Below are 13431 nucleotides of genomic sequence, written 5' to 3'. Positions count from 1 at the left end.
GTTCACAGTTAGGTAAGACCTTCGATGGCTTTTCTTCCCCAGCAGACTGCATGGCACCGCCAGGCATGTTGAATGCTAGCCCGCATGGAGGAACTGCCAGCTGGGCTCCAGCTTGATCCCTGTGTCCTGAAACCGCAGCTTGTGGTTTCTTCATCCTCGGCTCTTGACTGTTCAGTTCTGTTGAGCGACCGAGAGCAACGCCAAGTCGGTATTGAGTGTGAGGTCTCCCTGACCGAAGAATCGTAAGGAGGTATCCCACACTTGGCACTGAGGGCTTCACTTAACCCCATGGCTTCTTGGGAGAATATTATCTAGCCACACGTTAAGTGCTCTCTCTCTCTCTCTCTCTCTCTCTCTCTCTCTCTCTATATATATATATATATATATATATGTGTGTGTGTGTGTGTGTGTGTGTGTGTGTGTGTGTGTATGTATATACACATATGTGTATGTATATACATATATATTTACATGTGTATATATATACATGTAAATATATCTAAAAGCTTAATGGGAACTTATTCATTTATAAGTTTTTAATATTATCAATATATTAGTATTAATTGGTAATTAATATATAATTGGTAATATATATATATACATATATATATATCTTTAAAAGCTTATAAGTGGCTAGGGTCTCATTAGGCTTTTCTATGCCCCCTTGGTTTGGGTTAACTCCCCATCTTCAGAGCACTCCTGCCCTTGTTTAAAGACCTCCACTCCTAGTGTTCACAGCCTGTGCCTCTAGCCTGTTTCAGCCGCCCATCCTCGGTTAAGACAATTAAAAGAGCCAAATTAATAGTGGAAAGCAGAAAGGGAATTTAGTCAGTTGTGGCCACATTGGGAAGAGGGACAAAGATCTGGGGATCCCCTCTGAGGTGGTTTGAATGAGAATGGCCCCCATAGGCTCATAGATTTGAATACTTGGTCCCAGGGAGCAGCACTGTTTGGGAGGAGTAGGAAGTGTGGCCACGTTGGAGGAAGTGTGTCACTGGGGTGGGCTCTGAAGTTCAAAGCTCAGGTCAGGTCTAGTGGCTCTTCCTGCTGCCTGCAGATCCGGAAGTAGAACTCTCAGCTACTTCTCCAACGATGTTGCACGAATCCTAAATGGTCTATAATAGAAACCTGGAGCCAGATATGGGGGTAAATGCTGAAAGATCAGAGACAAAGCCACTAGAGAAGCTTCTCACCACTACCGAATCCTCAGGCCAAAAGGGAAGACCCTGTCTCCACAAATCTGACAGTCAGGGCTACACAGAGAAACCCTGTCTTCAAAACCAAAAACCAAAAACCAAAAAAAAAAAAAAAAAAAGCAGGAATATGTCTGTGGAAGATATAATTAAGACTCGTGATAAAGGGATTGGAGAAATGGTTTAGCAGTTCAGAGTATTTTTTGCTCCTGCAGAGGACCTCGGTTCAATTCCCAGCACCTCTATGGTGGCTCATGACTATTCACAATCCCAGTTACAGGGGATATGACCTCCATACATACCAAGTATGCATGCAGTACATATACAAACGTTAGGACAAAACTCTAACACACTTGAAATAATCCCTGAAAAAGAACTCAAGACAAAATCAAACAGTACAACGTATTATAGCATATCTGAATCATGAAGGGGGTATAACTTTGAAGGGCAGACCACAAATTACTTGGGGTGCCTATCCCGTGCATTGCAGAGGAGGTCAAAGATGTCTTCTGACCGGTGATTCTCAGGGCATTTGGCGAACCTGTGATCTCCTCTGGGTGTACTCCCAGCCTCCCTCTGTGCTTCTCACCAGACCTCTACATCTCTGAGAAGATGCTAGAACCAGAAAAGAGGAATTATAATAAAAAAAAATCAACAAACAAAACCTCAAATCCTGAGCTGTCCGTGCGCTTTGTTTTGCATTGTTTCTGTCGTGCTGGAGACCAAACTCAGGGCTTTGTACAAGCTAGCGGAGCACTGTCACTGGGCTGTGTCCTCAGCCCCAAGGTTGAGCTATTTAAATTTTTTTTTTTTTTCTGAGACAGAGTTTCTCTGTGTAGCCTTGGCTGTCCTGGAAATTGCTCTGTAGACCAGGCTGGCCTCGAACTCAGATCAGCCTGTCTCTACCTCTCAAGTGCTGGCTCTAAAGGCATGCACCACTACCAACCAGCTAAAGAGGAACAGGATCTCACTATATAGCATGGGATAGCCTGGAAGTGGCTATGTAGATCAGGTTTGCCTTGAACTCATGGAGATCCACCTTCCTTTGCTTCCTGAAGTCTGGGATTAAAGGCCTGTGCCACCATACCTGGCAAAAATTAAGCTATTTAAAGGAATAATAAACACTTTTTCTTTCTTTTTTTTTTTTTTGGATTTTTTGTTTTGTTTTGTTTTGTTTTTGTTTTTTGTTTTGTTTTGTTTTTCAAGACAGGGTTCCCCTGTGTAGCTTTGTGCCTTTCCTGGAACTCACTCTGAAGACCAGGCTGGCCTCGAACTCACAGAGATCTGCCTGCCTCTGCCTCCCAAGTGCTGGGATTAAAGGTGTGCACCACCACCACCACCACCACCACCCAGCAAACACTTTTTCTTTCAAGGCAGGGTTTCTCAGTGTAGTCCTGGCTGTCCTGGAACTCCCTTTGTAGATCAGGCTGGCCTCAAACTCACAGAGATCTGTTGGGATTCTGCCGCTGTTCCAGCTGCATGACCACACATGTGCAGTTTAGCAGCTAAGCAAGGTGTCTTGCATCTTACATCGGTATGGTCACGCAATCAGCTCGTGCGTGTCCTAGCTCCGTAAGCCTGCCTTTAAAGAGCCAGACACAAACCCCCTCTTCTCTGTTCTCTCCCCCCCCCACTATCTCTCCTCTGTCTCTCTCTCTCTCTGTCTCTGCACCTGCTTCTCCCCAGGCCTGGTTCTTCTCCCCCCTCCCCTTCCTCCTAATAAAGCTCTGATACTGGGTTTTGTCATGCCTCATGACCTTTGTGCATGGTAACCAGCGCCATGTATCATTTTTAAAACATCAATGACTAGGGATGTAACTCAGTCGAATGCTAGTCCCGCATGTGTGAAGCCCTGGGTTCAGTCTCTAACATCACATAAAAGTCGCCCAGATATGGTAGTGCACACTTGTAATCCCAATACCGAGGAGGTGGAGGCAGGAGGATTGGGAGTCCAGTGTCATTCTTTGCAACACAGGGACTTGGAGGCGGGTCTGGGCTGTATGACACCATGTCTCAACAGAAAATAAAGGGGGGGGGGGCTTAGTGGAAGCATGTTCCCTGAATTTCTAGAAATATGCTAAAAATGACTATTATTTTTCTGAAATTCAAATTCAACTGGACATCCTGTTACCAGTATGGTCTGGGCAGGGAGTTTCCAGGTTCTTGGTCTCCTGTTCAAAGGACTTAAATAGACTCGCACAGATTTGCAAAAGTAGCAAGGAAACTTTATTCAAAGCCCGTGTGGCAGAGAGTGGTGGCTGCCCCATGAGTGCCCCAGGCCACTGCAGTTTACTGACTTTATCTCCCCATCCCTCTGTGTTTTTGAGACAGTCTCACAAGGTCCAGGCTGGCCTTGAACTCATTATGTAGCTGAAGATAACCTTGAACTTTTGATCCTCCTGTCTCTACTTCCCAAATGCTGGGATAACAGGCAAGTTGCACTATGCCCAGCCTCTATTTGACGCAATTTAAACATGTATCTATCTGTATGTATATATATAGATACATATATATATAGTGTCTCATGTATCTGTCTGTATATATATATATATATATATATATATATATATATATATATATATATATATAGTCTGCTCATGCATAAGCCATAGCATGCATGAGATAGAGGACAGTTTACAAGAGTTGGTTCTCTCCTCTACTATGTGTTGGGCAAGTGCCTTTACACTCTGAGACATCATCTTTTTTTTTTACTTTTTTTTTTCTTTTTTTTTTGAGACAGGGTTTTCCTGGCTGTCCTGGAACTCTCTTTGTAGACCAGACTAGCCTTGAATGCAGAGATCACCTGCCTCTGCTTCCTGAGTGCTGGAATTAAAGGCATGTGCCACGACCACTCAGCCACCTTCTGACACAGCTTGCTGGCCCATTTAAAAAATAAAATTGAGCTGGGCTTGGTGGCCCGTACCTTAAATCCCAGTACTCAAGAAACAGAGGCAGGTGGATCTCTGTGAGTTCAAAACCACCCTGGTCTACATAGTGAATTCCAGGACAGCTAGGACTATCTAGAGAGACCCCGTCTCAAAACAAACACTAAATAAATAATAAAATAAAATGAGGTGAAATTCACATTGCATAACATTAGCATCAACTCTTTTTTTTTTTTTTGAGGGGGAGGGGACAAGATTTTCTGTGTAGTCCTGGCTGTCTTGGAACTCCCTCTGTAGGCCAGGCTGGCCTCGAACTCACAGAGATCCACGTGTCTCTGCCTCACGAGTGCTGGGATTAAAGATGAGTGCCCCACCACCAGGCTAAGCATTAACCACTTTAATGTGAACTGCGCCGTGGCAGTTAGCATCAGAAAGGATAGCTTATAAGCACATCTGCCCGGCCCACAGGATTAACTCCACTTCCCAGACCCTCTGGCCACCAGGGGTCCCCTGCCCTCCTCCATCAGCATCGACCCGTTCCTTTCCTTTGGTTGGTCCTTGCTTTCATTCCTTCCTTGTAATTTTGTAAAGTTTTAATGAGCAGTCAGTCAGAGCTAATGACTATTAGAGACTAGGCCATGTACTCCTAGGCAATAGCTTAAAAAAAAAAACGTTTTTATTTGTGTGTCTGTGTTTGCTTGTATATAGATGCATTCAATGCCCCCAGAGGCCAGAAGAGGGCACCAGACACTCAGGAACTAGAGCTACAGCCTCTTATGCACCTCCATATGCACTTAGTACCAGGAACTAAACTTGGATGCCTTGCAAGGTCTCGTAGCCCTCGTACACTTCAATGGCACACAAGACCTATGAATCCAAAGTAGAAATCAGTGAAGAAGCCAACAGTAACTGTAGAGCATCAGAGTGAAAATTAAACATGGCTGAGCATGGCTATTGTATTTCATCTACCTTTCACATCCCTGTTGCCAGGCATGGTGGCACACACCTTTAGTCCCAGTACTAGGGAAGTGGAAGCAGGTGGGTCTCTGTGAGTTCTGGGCCAGCCTGGTCTACAGAGTGAGTTCCCAGCTAGCCAGAGCTCCATAGTGAGATTCTGTTTAAAAACAAAAAGTGTCATTATTATTCAGGGTTAATCTCTAGAAAATGTAGCTGTTGGATGAGGGAATAAACAATTCATACCTTAATTTATTAATTTGCTTATTTTCTTTTTGTTTTTAAACAAGAATGTTCAATTGTCCTTTTATTATTTATTTTTGAGAATTTACACCCACCCCCACCCCCGTGCGCCCCCTCTTTTAGACAGGGTCCCTCTTCATAGGCCTGGCTCTCCTAGACTTCACCATGTAAACCAGGCTGGCCTCAAAATCACATAGATCCACTTGCCTCTGCCTTCAAGAGCTGAAATCAAAGGCCTGTGGCACCTTGCCTGGCCCCACATTTACTTACTTATTTATGAGGAGAAGGAGTGTATTGCCTGCATGCATGTCTGTGAACTTCATGCGTGCAGTGCCAGAGGAGGCCAAAAGAGGGCATCGGGTCCCCTGGTACCAGATACAGGCAGTTTTGAGACACCATGTGGTTGCTTGGACTCCAACCCAGGTAACCTGGAAGAGCAGCCAGTGCTCTTAAACACTTAGCCATCTCTCTAGATGGTTTTTCATTTTGTAATTCACACTCTGCAATTTCCTGCTTTTATTATTTATTATTCCTGCCACCCAATAATATTAAATTACAGACCTTCTCATTTCACCTAATATAATCTCTTTGGGGTGCAGGGGGGGAGGTGAGACAGGGTTTCTCTGCATAGTCCTGGCCATCCTGGAACTCACTCTGTAGATCAGGCTGGTCTTGAACTCACAGAGGTCTTCCTGCCTTGAGTGCTGGGATTAAAGGCGTGCGCCACCACTGCCCGGCTTGGGAATCACATTCTTTGCCAGTTCCCTTATGTCATTTTTATCTGTTCCTTCTTTGCCCTGTGGAGATTTTCTTAGTTATGTGAATTAGTGAGCAAGCATGGGTTTGAAGCAAATTCAGGACATGGCTACTTCAAAAACTGGGCAAAGTTTGCCTGGTGACACAGTTCAGTTGGTTGAAGGTTTGCCTGGCACATACAGGCCTTGGTTTGATTGCCAGCATCACCCATACTGGGTGTGGCTGTCCATGTCTGCAATCTCAGCCCTCAGCGGGTGGAGGCAGAATGATCAGAAGTTCAATGGCATCCTCTGCTGCTTTGCAAGTTCAATCCCCAGTGACAAATAAATCAGTTTCAGTGATGCACATTTGTAATCCCAGCACTCCAGAAGTGGAAGAAGGGTCAGGGGTTCAAGGTCATCCTGGCTACATAGGGAGTTTGATTGGTTCTTTAAGACCCTGCCTAAAAAAAAGGAAGAAAGAAAAGAATAACACGGATTTGTGAGTGAATTTCTGTGTTATGTTCACAACTTTTCCTCTAGAACATTGTTTTGTTTTGTTTTGAATTTTCAAGTTTCTCCACTGCCTTACAGATGCAAGGAGAATGAGGCAAATATAAATATATCTCACCTACTTGAGAGCTGGCAAAACATGAATGAAAATATGACATTCAAGGTCTTTATTAACCAGTGGTCGAAAGCCTTTAAAACCATTTCATCTGTCATTGGCATTCTGTGAGAGGGTAACCTAAAAATATCCGTGGCTCCCCAGCAGGCCATTTATCAACAGCACAGTGTAATTATAATGAGCTTTATTGACATCATAAAAATGGGGTGCCAGGTGGTGTCCATTTCCACTTATTTAATTGAAGAAATGAAAGATTGTGTAACGCGGAGCAAACTCAGCCATCTGTGAAGCCACAATAAATGTTGTCATAGCTGTGACCTTGATGCCTAAGATGACCATTGAAGAGGAAGAGAATTTTATGATGTGAGTGACTGAACCGACTAATTTTCTTCTTCACTCTGATGCCAACAGAGAGGGTGACGGCTTCTCCATTATGTTCTTCAGCACTGCCTGCTCCAGAGTTGGGTGACTGCGAGCAAATCAACCTGAACACTGTGTAAAATCATAAGCTAGGATACTGAAAAGGTGGAGTCATGAAATGCTACTCTACAGCCTTTTGAAGTCAGCGTCAACCAATGTAAACGGAGATTTTCTATAAAACAATAAGCAAAGTCATACTACAGACCATTTTTGACCCCGTGACTCAAGATTCAAGTATCAAAATAACATTTTATTTTCAAAATTGTATGTGTGTGTGAGTGTGTATGAGTGTGCGCCACATGTGTACAAGGATGTGATGCCTGTGAAGTCCAGAAGAGGGTGTCAGCTCTGCTGGGCCTGGAGTTCCAGTTTCACAAGGCAGCTGCCAAGGGTTCTAGGAACCGAACTTGGGTCTACAGGAGCAGCAAGTGCTCTCAAACCCTGAGCCGTCTCTTCAGTCTCCTAAATCTTGGATTTGAAGCATGAATTGAGAAGCACATTTCCATACTATATATACAAAACTTAGAATCCTGGTGAGGTACTTTTCATAGTGAATTTTATTTCTACAAAAATGAATATATTCCAATAGCTTACTCAAAGGATGTAAGAAAAATTATTTGCCAATGCATGATTGGTTTCTGTCCCTTAAATTTTAATTTAGCTCTTTTACCAGGACCTGCCAAAATAGACCATCTCTCCAGCCCCAAGTCTCCACTTCCTTTAATCTTCCATTTGGTATACACTCCAGCACTTCCCAAGACCATACACAGCTTTGGTGGAATCACAGCCAGCTGGGAGGAGGTGTGAGAGGGTGACTGAACTCTAGAGTGAGGGGCTCCAGAGTGCAGGGTATCACTGCTGTTCAGATTAGCATGCCTAACGGTCAGCATTAATAATGGGGTGGGGGGTCTGAGGTGAGCATGGATTCAGAAAGCTCCAGGCTAGGAAAGGGATGAAGACAGACACAAGCACACTGCCTTTATTCCCACAGGGTGTGCACTTTTAGACTAATTTTCATCCCACTGGGTTTGCCCAAATCTTTGGTTCTGCAGGTGAGGAAGATGAAGGTCGGAGTCCTGAGTAACACTGCTAACAGTGGCAAACCCGAGCTTTGAACAGACACAACTGACTTTCACTTTCCACCATACGGGGGAGAGCTCCCGAGAAACCCCAGTTATTCTCTCCTTTCAGAAACTGTCGGGTAGAGCAGTCAAGTCACGAGAGTCCTGATCAATGCACACTGAATTAAGCATGTTGAGAAATGGTCTATTGTCCTTTTCTCAGCAGTAAAGATGAAGTCTTCTGTGGTTGAAGTCTTCCCTCACTTCCTTCAGCATCTGCCAAGAATGTGAAGGACAGATGGTTTCTCAGGGTCCCATGAAGTCCCCAGCATGTTTTCGTTAGTAAGCTCCTGGAGGTGGCTTTGTGCATGGCACACAAGTGCTCTACCACTGAGCTGTACTCCAGACTCCAAATCTGCTCCTTTCTTACCTGAAGTCTGCTGCGGGCCGCAGAAATATATCATAAGAACTCAGCTGGTTATGGCAAAGTCACTACCTGGAGGGATCAGGGAATTCCTCCAGAGGAAGCCAAATCCCAAGGAGTTTTTGGTGTTACTTGGCTTGTTATATATCAGCTGTCTTCTGTTATGAAAATCATGTGTGCCTTCATAGTTTTTCCAATTGACTTTCCCCTAAAAAGGACTAACAGTGTAGACTGATCACTCTCTGGACATACACATTCCAGGTATTTGGAGAACAGCCTCAGGAAAGGCTTTCTCTGGAACCAGTTATCTCCCTTAGCCACTTTCAAGGACTACAGGAAACACCACCCAGGTGGACGCCCAACTGCCAAAGACGAACAATGATAACAGCCCACCTGAAAGTCTCCTGACTTAAATTCCACAAGGAGACACCACCCAGGGGGGCGCCCAACTTCCAAGGACTAACAAGTGATAGCAGCCCACGTACAAGTCTCCTGACTTACAGTAAATTCACAAGAGGATGCTGCCTAGGCCAGGTGGACACTAAGTAATAGTTTTACACAATTTAGCTTAGGCCCTCCTTTCTTACAGCCTTACTAACTTTATAGACCTCTAACTACTTACCTAACCACTTCTAGGAATATTTAGATAAACTTCTGTGCTAACAGCTATGCTCAGCCAGAACTCCCAGTTCAAGCCTCCCTGTAATTATCATTATTGGTAGCATCTGGCCAGGTCCATCACCGGATGGAGGAAAGTACCTTATCAGAGATACCTCTGTACTCTCTAAGAACAGACTTAACCATCCAGGCTACCTGTTTGAGAAGGCCTGGCGGATGTGCAAATTAAGCCTTACTTCCTCTTTTCCCAAACCTTACCTCCAGTTCCAGATCTCCCTTTAGCTATCACCAGAGGCATCTAGCTGTACACAGGTTGCCTAGAGATTGAGCACACTTTTCCCCACCCTGCAGTAAATGGCAGACAGCTTGAACAGATAGGAGCCACAGGAAAAAAGAAGACAGTTTTATTTTCTCCCATTGACCTAGCAACTTATAGATTTTTAACATCCTTTACCAAACACATTTAAGGTTATAGTTGTGCACGTAAGATCCCTCTTCTTAGATGTTACCCATATTTAGCCTTTAGTTAATTCATTAGTCACTTCCCCTTTGGGTCACAAATGGTAATTAACAACTAGTGCCCCTCTTTGTAATTCTTATCAACCCTCCATTTGATCCTGATAGCGGACAATCACTGCCTGAGGAAGTTCAGGCTGAGTGTCCTGGGTGGAGGGGAGGATTGTGATTTTGGGGAGATATATAACTGTAAAGCAGAGGACACGAGATGGGGAAGAGAGAAGAAAATGGAAGAACGAGATGGGTAAGAACTGGAGAGGAACGAACTGAGATGGGGAAGAAGTAGATTGAAGGGCTACAGGAGAGTACGACAGGAACGAGATGGAAGATGAGGAAGAGCCAGATGAGGGAGAAGGAGACGGGAGAGGAGATGATATGGGAAGGAACAAGATGGATGAGAACCTAGAAGGGGCAGAACTAGATGAAGGAATTAAGATAGAACCTAGAGGGGACAGTAGATAAATATAGAGAGAAATCAGACAAGAAAGGAGCTAGACATAAGAACAGAACTGAAGCTGTGTATAAAGGATGTTATGCCAGAGGAATTAAAGCAAATGGACCAAAGAACTCTGTGTGCGTAGACTGATTTACCGACCTTAAAGATTCTCTGCTGGTTGATAGAGCCTTCCGCGGACCCTGGGAGGGGACTAACGAGGGGCTGGACCCCCATAGTCCTCGTTAGAAGTCACTTTGGACTCCCCGACCACCAAACTGAGTGGCAGCTGTCGTTCATCCTGATACAAGGACTTCAAGAGAGCTCTTGTAAGTCACAAGCCCGTGTGACATACATTATAGTGATACACTGTCACGCACTGTTTAGAAGCTCGTTGAAAGTGGACTCGGGGTTCGAGGAGGCCCTCCCATTTCTCAAACTCAAGCAGCTATGGCAGGTCTCCTTCAAAACCTCTTGGGCTGGTGAAAACGTTCAGAGAGTAAAGGAGCTTGCTGCCAAGCCTCGTGACCTGAGTTCTATCCCCAGGACCCACATGGCAAAAGAAGAAATCCAACTCCTACAAGTTGTCCCATTATTTCCACACACATACCATAATACATTATACACATATAGACATGCACACACACGTAAAAAATGTTTTAAGTGAGTTCACTTTTTCGAAACTTGTATTATTTTTATGTGTATAGGTGTTTTGCCTGCATGTTTCCCTGTCCATCATGCACATATCTATAGAGGGCAGAAGAAGGCATTGGTTACCCTGGGACTAGCATTCTAGTGAGTGGCCATGTGGGTACCAGTTAAGTGCTCTTAACTGCTGAGCCATCTCTTCAGCCCCCAAATTCACTTTTATACACACGCCTACCACCCAAGTTTGCTTTTACACACACACACACACACACACACACTCCTTAGGAAAGTAAGCATATTTAGCTTGGTCTTTCATTTACTTTGCAGTGCTGCAGATCAAACCCAGGTCTCACCAATGCTAGACAACCTGTCTACCACAGAGCTACACCCTCACCTGCACCAGCACACTTGACATAAGGACCTTTTCTTCTCTTTCTGTCCCCACCTGAACACACTCTGAGAGACAGAGGCATCAGGCATTTAGGGGCAAAAACGGATCACTACAATCCACTGCAGTCCCAGAGCTACCGTCACTAAAATATTCCAAGTCTGGATAGTTACTCATTTTATTTTTTCTATTTGTTTGTTTGTTTGTTTAAGACAGTTTCTCTGTGTAGCCCCGACTGTCCTGGAACTCACTCTGTAGACCAGGCTGGCCTCAGGCTCACAGAGATCCACCTGCCTCTGCCTCCCAAGTGCGGGACTAAAGGCATGCGCCACCACAGCCTGGCTACTTTATTTTATTTAAAATTTTTTGTTTTTATTTCTATTTCTATGTGTAAGTGTGTGTCTGTGTGAGTGCATGCCATGTTTGTTGGCTGTCAGGCTTTGGATCTTCTGGAGCTGGAGTCGCAGAGGATTGAGTCTCCTGTCGTGGATGCTGGAAATGGAACTCAGGTCCTCTTCAAGTTCAGTATGTGCTCTTAACCACTGGGCCATCTCTTCATCTCTCTGTAGCTCAACATACCATTGGGGTTTGGGTTTTTCCAATTTATCTTCCTGTTTTGATAAAAATTCTTCCTTGTTGGTAAAAGAGGTAAATTAAGCCAAGTGATTGATGGTGGCTCAAGTCCTTTATAGCTAGAGCGATTGTCACACGAATTGCTAAATGGTCTTATAATAAAAACCCAGAGCCAGATATTGGGGATTGAACCAGATTGAACTGGTCTTAACTGGACTGAATCGGTCTGAAACGGATTGAACCGGTCTGAACCGGATTAAACCGGTCTGAACCAGAACAAGCCGGTCTGAACTGATCTGAGGGGGATCGAGCCAGTCTGGGACTCCAGGCCAGATCCCCACCAGAGAATTGCGGCAAATGCCCCGTTCGCTTCCTTAGCGACTTCCCTATTCGCTTGCTCCTGTCTCCCAGTGACCGCAAACTTGGCTTTTCTCGCTCAGCGCCTAAGGCCGACTTGCCCTCGGTGGCCACCCAAGTCCGAAGGAAGCTCTCCAGTCCCAGGAAGTGACAGAGACACGCGCCTAACTTCGAGGTGGTGGGCCTAGACCTGTACACACAGGGGCGGAGCCAGCGCGCGGCGGGGGCGGGGCTAGTGTGTCAGGGCGGGGCCAGCTCGCGGCGGGGGCGGAGCTAGCGTGTCAGGGGCGGAGCCAGTTCGCAGCGGGGGCGGGGCCTCGCTCTAACGGACGCCAGGTGGGTCGCCCAGCCGGCTGTGTGGAAGTCGCCGGGCGTGAGCGGCGCCGGGCGGAAGCCGCCGAGCAGCCAGCCCTCCGGGAGCATCCGGTGAGCCGCGGCCCCGACGGCCTGCTGTGGTGCCCGGCCGGCCGGCCGCGCGGGGGCTCGCGGCAGTTCTGAGAGGCCGCCCGCGCGTGTCTCGAGCGCCTGGGTCCCGAAGGTTCACAGCGGAGCGCGCAGGCCCTGGCCTGTCAGGTGCCTGCCGGTCAGGACTCACTCCGTGGGGCCTCTTCTTCCCGCCGGGTCGCTCCCTCCCTGTCCGTTCTCCTCCAGTCAGCTCCTTCCCCGCCTGGTCCCCCCAGGCAGTCCATTTCCTGTCAGGTGTCTCCCTGTCAGGTCTGAGGATGTCGGTGTCCCTGGTCGCCTGGTCCCTTGAGGTCAGGTCCATACCGTGAGGTTCTATCCAGTCAGGCGCCTCGCATGTGGAGGTGCGTCCTCCCCAGGTCCTCACCCTGCCAGGTCCCAGGTCAACAGTTAATCTCAGAGACAGGCTTTTGTAGTTTTCTTCCTTCCTTCCTTCCTTCCTTTCCTTTGCCATATATATATGCAGGCAGCAGGCAGCAAGGGAGAGCCCATTCCCCAAAACACACACCTCCTCCAACTATGCCATGTCCCCTAATGTTTCTCAGTCAGTTCCACTAACTGGGGAGCAAGCATTCAAATATGTATGCATGTCACATAAGATCCTGGAGAATACATCAGATATCAGGATAGAGTATGTATTATGAGTAAAACATACATGTATATGTATATTATATATGTATGTATGTATTATGAGTAAAACACTACTTTCCCTGACCTAGAAATCCCATGTTCCACTTATTTTCCCTTACTCCTACCTGTATCACCCCCTGGTTATCACTGGCCTTTTTATTATATCCAGGATTTTGCCTTTTCCAGAATGACATACAGTTGGAATAATCAAAATACAAGTTAAAATACTGAATGGGGCTGGAAAGATGGCTCAGTGAATGAGTG

At 45.9% G+C, this 13431-nt stretch overlaps 1 protein-coding gene across 8 annotated transcripts in view; it reads left to right on the top strand.

Annotated features, from left to right (window-relative positions):
• Positions 1–12312: 12312 nt before the first annotated feature.
• LOC102920365 (meiosis specific with OB-fold) overlaps positions 12313–13431 on the top strand; it is a 50999-nt gene continuing 49880 nt past the window's right edge. For 3 of the 8 annotated variants that reach the window (XM_076577553.1, XM_076577552.1, XM_076577548.1), the window contains exon 1: positions 12376–12501. The gene's annotated coding sequence lies outside the window, so the exon portion shown is untranslated. The other 5 variants (XM_016005213.3, XM_076577550.1, XM_016005208.3 and 2 more) reach the window with 5 other exon arrangements.

The sequence above is a fragment of the Peromyscus maniculatus genome, chromosome 8 (genome assembly GCF_049852395.1).
Source record: "Peromyscus maniculatus bairdii isolate BWxNUB_F1_BW_parent chromosome 8, HU_Pman_BW_mat_3.1, whole genome shotgun sequence".
In the NCBI taxonomy this organism is placed as follows: Eukaryota; Metazoa; Chordata; class Mammalia; order Rodentia; family Cricetidae; genus Peromyscus; species Peromyscus maniculatus.
This window is presented reverse-complemented; position numbering and strand designations above follow the sequence as displayed.